This window comes from Coregonus clupeaformis, unplaced genomic scaffold, assembly GCF_020615455.1.
Source record: "Coregonus clupeaformis isolate EN_2021a unplaced genomic scaffold, ASM2061545v1 scaf4663, whole genome shotgun sequence".
NCBI lineage: Eukaryota > Metazoa > Chordata > Actinopteri > Salmoniformes > Salmonidae > Coregonus > Coregonus clupeaformis.
Window position 1 is genome coordinate 1 of NW_025538117.1, and position 8,946 is coordinate 8,946.

General features: G+C 46.3%; 1 long non-coding RNA gene across 1 annotated transcript; it reads right to left on the minus strand.

Annotated features, from left to right (window-relative positions):
- Window positions 1-3,698: 3,698 nt before the first annotated feature.
- Window positions 3,699-5,800, minus strand: LOC123490761. Its single transcript, XR_006661039.1, has 3 exons — window positions 5,756-5,800; window positions 5,452-5,540; window positions 3,699-3,735 (listed from the first exon to the last, which is right to left on the minus strand). It is a non-coding gene; the product is annotated as an uncharacterized LOC123490761 (long non-coding RNA).
- Window positions 5,801-8,946: the final 3,146 nt, after the last annotated feature.

Here is an 8,946-nt window from a genome sequence, read left to right on the forward strand (position 1 = left end):
GTGAGTGCATACTGTGATGTCACGAGGCTACACAGCTTTCAGCGGATTGCTCAAGTAGTGCAAGGAGACCAGGTTCAACCAAAAACAAGGATTTTATTAAAGGTCTTGGGAAACTAACGAAAGTATAACACAATTCTGGTTCTCTGGTGGCTCTTTAAGGGTTAACAGTTCAGGGATGTCTCTTCCACATCCAAAATCATAACTCTCCCTCGCTCAAATAACTTTTCCCCAGTCTTACTGTATTCCACGTTGCAGCTAGTGGCCAACCCAGCAAAACGTCCTTCCAAATGTCCCACACGTATTTCCACAGGTGCATATATCCAAAGGTGAGTATTTCCCCAAAGGGTGGGTAAGTATCTCCAAATCCTTATATTCCCCATGGAAGTGGACGTGCAGCACTCTTTGTCCTCCAGAGAGCCCAGGCAGGCTTCGAGACCGTGTCTCTTCCCTTCAACAAACCTTCAGCTCATCCGTTCCTGATTGGTTTCAGCTGCGTGGGAAGATTGGCCATAGAGGGTTGGAGTTCCCGACCATACCAGCAGATGGAGCCATAGCTGTCTGGGTTTGCAGCCATCTCAGGGGATGTAACGTCCCTCCAGGACACAGCCTCTCGTGACATCACACATCCCCCTCCTCGGGACCGACGTCCTGTCGGGGTAAAGGCAGCGAAGAAGGCATCACGCCGGGAGAGGGCGTCCGCATTGCCGTGGTGCTTGCCAGCCTGCTCTCTCTTCAACTCCTCCACCTCTAGGACCAGGGACTCAGCCTCCTGTTGTCTCTCCTTGAGTTTCTTACTGAACGCATCAGCCTTGGTTTTAGCAGAGTTTAGCTTCTGTTGAGCAAGCTTTCAGTTCCTTCTCTCTCTCTGCCTCCGCATTCTTCATCTTGTTCTCCAACACCTTGTACTTCTCCTCTGCCTTCTTCTGGACCTCCTTACTACTGCGCAGGGTCTCCTCCACACTCCTCGATGGTCCTGCGCAGCCTCTCCAGCTCCTCCTGTTGCTTATGGAAGGAGCTCTGTTGGAGTTTAGCCTGAGGATATCTAACTCTTCTGTCTTCATGTCTAACTGTTGCTTTAACAAACGATACCTCTCAGCGGTCCCCTTCAGACCAGACAGTTCTTTGTCCAGATTCTGTAGCTCCGCTCTGTGTCGGTCTGGGCACCTGCCATCCCTATCAAGAGCCGGGCGGGAGTGAGTAACTCGGAGGATTGCACCGAGCCTTCCCAGGATGAGTCTTGCCTCTCCGTTTCCGAGGTACTCGGGGTTATCCTCTCCTGAGACTCTCTCCAGAGTGGGTAAAGGCTGGGCAGTCTCAGTCCAATTAGGACAGGGACGGGGAGGGAATCAACCACCCCCCGCCGTCGTGTGTATGGTTCCCCGTGGGCTGGTCATTGTAAGTTCAGTAATGGGGTATTCTCTGGTGTCCCCATGGACACAGGAAACTGGGAGGACTTTTCCCGGGGGTCAGACACGTTGGGCCCACCAAATCCCCTTACGCACCAGGGGTGGCCCAGCTACCAGAATCCAGCAAGGCCTCCACATCAGGATTCACAGTTACCGGGCAGGTGGGGGGGTCGATCTGGGCCGCCATCTCGACTCCCAAGAGCGAGGCAAAACGGTGTGTGGGTGCTGAGCTGGGAGGACTCCGCAGTGGGCATAGGTTCATCGGCTGGTTTCCCACACTGCCAGGAGATATGTCCCATCTCCCCACACCGGTAACACTGTCGAGTTTCCCCCTCCTGGTGTACTCTTCTTGGACCCGCCTGGTTTCTGGCCCCCTGAGCCGGGATAAGTCCTGACGTGGCTGGGTTCGGGACCTTGGGGTCCTTTGGGACGGGTTCTTCCCATTTGTGGTGGGGCCGCCCTCCTGGGGTCTTTTTCGGGAAGCATTCAGCATCTCCGCTGTGGCCTGGTACTTTTCCACAGCTTCCACGGTCAGATCAGCCGTGGTCAAGGCCTGTTGACTGATGAACCGTTTTGCCTCATAAGGCAGGGCGCGTGAGGTAACGATCCACCACAACGGCCCTCCACCACCGCGCTGCTGTATTCCTCTGCGGATCCAGCCATTTCCTTCGCGATTCGGACAAGTTCATGCATCTGCGCCCGAGGAGTTGGTCTGGTTGGAAGGTCCAGCTGTGAAAGCGCTGGGCCATACCAAACTTGTGAGTCCATATCTGCTGAGGATCTCAGACTTCAGGGCATCATAGTCAGTAACCTGGTCAGGGCCCAGGTCCCGGACAGCATTCAGCGTTCCCCGGTTAGAAAGGGGCTAACAGACAACCCACTGTTGCTTCGGGCCAGGCTTCCCTAGTGGCCGTGGCCTCAAATGCATGCAGGTATGCCTCAATGTCATCGGTAGCTCCCATCTTAGATATAAGTCACTTGCCTTTATTGGGCGGGTATTTTGGACCACCCTCTGTCTCTGCAACTGCAATTCCTCTGCCTTCAGAAGGTTGGCTTTCTTTGCTCCTCCAAGAGAGCCACGTTTACTTGCATCTGGGCGTGCTGGCCAGCAACAAGGGGCTTTCAATATGTCCTCCATTTCAGTCGGCGGGAGCCTACGGCCAACTTGGAAAACTGGGTGATCAAACCTTCGATATCCTCCTCTGACATGCACTATTAACGCTGAGCGTGCCCGTATTCTCCACCATCTGTGATGTCACGAGAGGCTACACAGCTTTCAGCGGATTGCTCAAGTAGTGCAAGGAGACCAGGTTCAACCAAAACAAGGATTTTATTAAAGGTCTTGGGAAACTAACGAAAGTATAACACAATTCTGTTCTCTGGTGGCTCTTTAAGGGTTAACAGTTCAGGGATGTCTCTTCCACATCCAAAATCATAACTCTCCTCGCTCAAATAACTTTTCCCCAGTCTTACTGTATTCCACGTTGCAGCTAGTGGCCAACCCAGCAAAACGTCCTTCCAAATGTCCCACACGTATTTCCACAGGTGCATATATCCAAAGGTGAGTATTTCCCAAAGGTAAGTATCTCCAAATCCTTATATTCCCCATGGAAGTGGACGTGCAGCACTCTTGTCCTCCAGAGAGCCCAGCTTCGAGACCGTGTCTCTTCCCTTCAACAAACCTTCAGCTCATCCGTTCCTGATTGGTTTCAGCTGCGTGGGAAGATTGGCCATAGAGGGTTGGAGTTCCCGACCATACCAGCAGATGGAGCCATAGCTGTCTGGGTTTGCAGCCATCTCAGGGGGATGTAACGTCCCTCCAGGACACAGCCTCTCGTGACATCACAATACATTTTTCATACTTTATGGGGTATTGTGTGTAGATGAGTGAGAAATCTACAGTACCAGTCAAAAGTTTGGACACACCTACTCATTCAAGGATTTTTCTTTATTTGTACTATTTTCTGCATTGTAGAATAATAGCGAAGACATCAAAACTATGAAATAACACATACGGAATCATGTAGTAACCAAAAAAAGTGTTAAACAAATCAAAATATATTTTATATTTGAGATTCTTAAAAGTAGCCACCCCTTTGCCTTAATGACAGCTTCGCACACTTCCCTGGCATTCTCTCAACCAGCATTATGAGGAATGCTTTTCCAACAGTATTGAAGGAGTTCCCACATATGCTGAGCACTTGTTGACTGCTTTTCCTTCACTCTGCGGTCCAACTCATCCCAAACCATCTCAATTGGGTTGAGGTCGGGGGATTGTGGAGGCCAGGTCATCTGATGCAGCACTCCATCACTCTCCTTGGTCGTTGTCCTGTTGAAAAACAAATGATAGTCCCACTAAAGCGCAACCCAGATTGATGGCGTATCGCTGCAGAATGCTGTGGTAGCCATGCTGGTGAAGTGTGCCTTGAATTCTAAATAAATCACAGACAGTGTCACCAGCAAAGCACCCCCACACCTCCTCCTCCATGCTTCACGGTGGGAACCACACATGCGGAGATCATCCGTTCACCTACTCTGCGGCGGTTGGAACCAAAAATCTCTTGGACCTCATCAGACCAAAGGACAGATTTCCACCGGTCTAATGTCCATTGCTCGTGTTTCTTGGCCCAAGCAAGTCTCTTCTTCTTATTGGTGTCCTTTAGTAGTGATTTCTTTGCAGCAATTCGACCATGAAGGCCTGATTCACGAGTCTCCTCTGACCAGTTGATGTTGAGATGTGTCTGTTACTTGAACTCTGTGAAGCATTTATTTGGGCTGCAATCTGAGGTGCAGTTAACTCTAATGAACTTATCCTATGCAGCAGAGGTAACTCTGGGTCTTACTTTCCTGTAGCGGTCCTCATGAGAGCCAGTTTCATCACAGCGCTTTGATGGTTTTTGCGACTGCACTTTAAGAAACCTTCAAAGTTCTTGAAATTTGACTGACCTTCATGTCTTAAAGTAATGATGGACTGTTGTTTCTCTTGCTTATTTGAGCTGTTCTTGCCATAATATGGACTTGGTCTTTTACCAAATACCACTCCTACATTGTCACAATACAACTGATTGGCTCAAATGCATTAAGAAGGAAAGAAATTCCACTAATTAACTTTTAATAAGGCACACCTGTTAATTGAAATGCATTCCAGGTGACTACCTCATGAAGCTGGTTGTGAGAATGCCAACAGTGTGCAAAGCTGTCATCAAGGCAAAGGGTGGCTACTTTGAAGAATCTCAAATATAAAATATATTTAGATTTGATTAACACTTTTTGGGTTACTACATGATTCCATATGCCTTATTTCATAGTTATGATGTCTTCATTATTATTCTACAATTAAGAAAATAGTACAAATAAAGAAAAATTGGAAACACTTATCTTCCTCTATCTTTTTAAACAATAAAACCATTTTCACATATGTTGATGTTGGGGTGGTGCTGGAGATGATTAATACAAAGTGGAACAATTTTGAAGTTTCCCTTTAAAGCTGGAATCATTAAAGCTGGACTCCATAGCGATGAAACTGCCACGTCCGTTATCGATATTGCAACAACAAAGACGTTATTTCAAACAACGAACACCGTTTTTCCCCCCCTCGGACATCAATGCACATCATTGCATACGCGATAGAACAGCAGAGTATGTACTACATGCTGGATGTTCATTACCTCAAAACAAAAACAATAACAAATGCGCCTGGGGCGGCCAGTGGCACTGTTACACCCATCACGTATCACAGCTTTAAAATGGTGAAACTGCCACGGCCGTTTGCAATATTACAACAAAGAAGTTACTGCAAACACTGTTTTTTCCCCCTCAGACATCATTGCACGTGTGATAGAACAGCAGCATATGTACAGATTATTTTTTTACCACGATGCGCGACGTTCCCCATCTCTGCTTCGTCAACAAAAAACAAAACAACGGAAGTGGGACGGACAGTGGCGCTGTTACCCCTACAGCGGATTCCATTTTTTAAAGCACTTTGTAACAACTGTTGACGTAAAAAGGGCTTTATGAATAACGTTTGATTGATTGAACTCACAAGCAGGAGTCAGGATCCAGGGAGCTCATCTTGGGGTACCAGCAGTAGTCATAGATGGTGTCCCCTTCTGCCATCTTCAGCACTGGACTCTGGAGGGAAGGGGAGACATGACACAAATACTGTGTTGATCTCCAAGGGGAACCCTAGCCGTTTTAGTCAGTTACCCTGTGGTGTATTCATTAAGCAAAAAGTTTTGCAACAGAAAACAATTTGCAACGAAAACAAGCGTTTCTATTGGACAAATTCAGGTAGATCCCTCCCCGTTTCGTTCCCTTTCTAGTGAATTAAATCCCTGGAGCCTCACCATCTCAGTGAGCAGGTCCCAGTTGTAACTGTAGATCTCAGGGGGAGGTTGTAGACACGCAAGCACGTTGTCTGCACTGTTGGTCAGGATGCACTAAGCCGTCTGGGGCCCTGGAGAATTAACAAAGAGTTACTTCTTCAGATACCCTGTTTTATAGCCTTTAAAGCAAAATTGATGCTAAAGCCATGTAATCAGTTACCATTTGCAGCCCTTGAGGTAGTTCTCAGGAGGCTGGAGTACTCAGCCCAGGAACCAGTCAGCATCTGGGGGTTCCTGGCTGAAATCGAGACCCAGGCTGCAGATAGAGAGGGGGGATAAGAGTAGGCCGCAGTACATGAGAAATACATAGATAAGGACAAACAAAACAATGGACGGATAATTTAAAGGTTTGGGCATCCAAATAACACAGCTGAAATGTCTCTTCAAACCTCAAATCTCTGTGTGCTTAATTTATTAGTTTCTAAATTATTTACCTAGAATAATCCTAAAATGCTTCACATACTTTTGTCCTTCACTGGGGGTTTCAGCTGAGCTCTCCTGTTCCCCCTCTTCCACCTTCTCCTCTCCTCCCTCTCTCGTGGCATGATCCTCACGAGGACCTCCCATTCTCATGGCATTCTACTTCTTTGGCTCCCACGTCTTCTTCTCCTCCTTCCATCTCACCTGGCTGGGTGGCCTCTGTAAGAGATATGGATAAACATTATGAGTTAAATACTATTATACCATTAAGTCAAGATCGAGGCTGTGTTCCCTGTCTTCTGGCTTTTATTTTTACAAGGAATGTGAATCACACATATGATCAGCATTGACTTAGAATATTTAGAGATAGATGCATACTAGTGAAAGTAGCTTTTATTGAAATACAACAACTGGTAACTAAATACTTTACCTCCATTATGGGTCAGTACAGCCAAGTCTTCCTGCCCCACTCCTGCCTGTTCTATGGGTCCTCCATGTGTATCAGGGGGGTCCAGGCTGAGACTCAGCCCCAACCCTCTCCACTGAGCCTGGGCTGCTTAGCCGCTGGAGGGGCCTCTTCTTCTTTATTCTCCCCCAGTTCCAAGCTCTCACCCTGGGATAGAGGTAGAGCTGATTGAGGAGGCTCGCTTTCCGCCTCCCGCCCAACGCCTGCCACACCCCCACTTTCACCCCTCTCTACTGGACCAGACATCGCTCTCTCGATCACTCTTTCGTCCTATCCTTCAATGCTTCCTCTCAAATCTTCTTTCCCCTGGTGTCACAGTGCTTAGTTGTATATCCTGGCTCCCTCGTGGTCTGCCTGTGTCAGACGTTTGTGTGGTGGGTGCTTCTTCCTGCACTGTAGATGTCTCAGTCTGGGGGAGGGTGTGGTCATCACAGCACCCACGGGACACTGGAGGGGTAGAAGGGATGGAAGGGATACATTGAATGCGAACACACTACATCATTGAAACACGTAAAATAAAACCAATCTAGGTAGCTAACATGAACATATCACCAATCATTCAGCACTCCATCACAATATCGACAAAATTATACCATCAGTCTTGTTCGAATGATATTCAATGCTGGGCTCGTTAAATTGCGGCTAGTTTAGCAATTAGCTAACTAGCTACATTAGTTACAGATGGACAGCTAGCGATGCTAACGTTAGTTAGCTACCTGTTTGGTCTGTCTCGCGGTTTCTCTATTAGGTTTCACAGCCTCTTCGGCAAAGTCGAAACTCTTCTTTACTCAAATTGGGTATTCGAATGACAATAACGTATCATGCACACTGGACTTGGATAGCAGCAGTCACGAAGTCATGCAGCGAATTTGTAAACACAACATGCCGCCATGATACGTTCACCAAGGAACTATCGCGAGACTTCAAGCTAACCATAGCCCTTCCTCCGAAGTAGGAGGCGACTTTCGATTTTGCATTCCTTGTGTAGACAAAAGAAAGACACACTGACTGAAGCAAATATTATTTACATACTGACCTGAATAGGCTACCCAACTCTCGATCCACTGAAAAATGTCTAAACTACAGTTGTTGCGTGTGTTTTTAAATGAGCGTTTAACAACGTCTGCTGCTGTGGAGATTTTCGAGGCAGTTGAGAAAGCTGTAGCGGAGTACCAGGAGGAGAATGATCGGCTACGGAGACTGCTGCGGTTCACACCAGAGATACAACTATGTAGAATAGGTTCGTATGTTTTTTTTGTGAACAATAATTTGTATTATTGTAGCGATCCTGGTTTATAAGCACAGATATCGACTCAGCCACTGGAGCATGCTTTTGTGGCACAGTCGATTTCCGCGGGGTTAAAGCCAGATAGATCATGAAAACCGTTCTATATGATGCTTAGAATGCATTACATTTTTGTCATTTAGCAGAGACTTACAGGAGCAATTAGGTTTAAGTGCCTTTGCTCAAGGGCACATCGGACAAATGTTTCACCTAGTCAGCTCGGGGATTAGAACCAGCGACTTTTCGGTTACTGGCACAACGCTCTTAACCACTAAGCTACCTGCACTGTGCATTTCGTTGTTAGGCTATAAAACAACATCCACAACGACCATGTTTTCCACTTAGTTTCAATCTGTTGAACTTCTTTCTTCAATTGAAGAATCACTGTGAGGTGAGTTTTTTGAAAAGCGCGATACTGTTTTGATTATGTGTTTTTCGATTGCATTTGCATTGATGCAGAGGCGCAACTTTGGTTTTAGAAGTGGGGGGCATAACTTTGTGGGGATCTGAGGTCCTCCCACTTTTTGGGTATCTAAAGATAATTCTTGAATTTCTACACAATCTAATATGACCGTGGCCTTTCTAGCCGTCTCTATTTAGTACAACAAAAAGTAAGCAAAATGCCGACAGTCATCAAGCTAGGTAAGAGACCGTTATTAAATATGTCTAAGTGATTGATAAGAACTAAACTATATCAATTATATTTCAATAATCAATATTGTGTTGCACCTTTAACCAATAGCCTAACAAATGAACAACTCTTACAAATAAAGTACCCCCACCAGTCTTGTCAATAACTAAACTCTCTCCACAAAACAACTTCCTTCCCATCTTATTTTTTTAAAATGATGTCTCTGGAAATGTTTGGAAATAAAAAGTTTAATAAAAACACACATTCACCTCCGACACATTAACACACAGAAACAGTACATCCACCATATAATTAATATCATAGGCCTAATAGTATTGTAGAGTTACTTT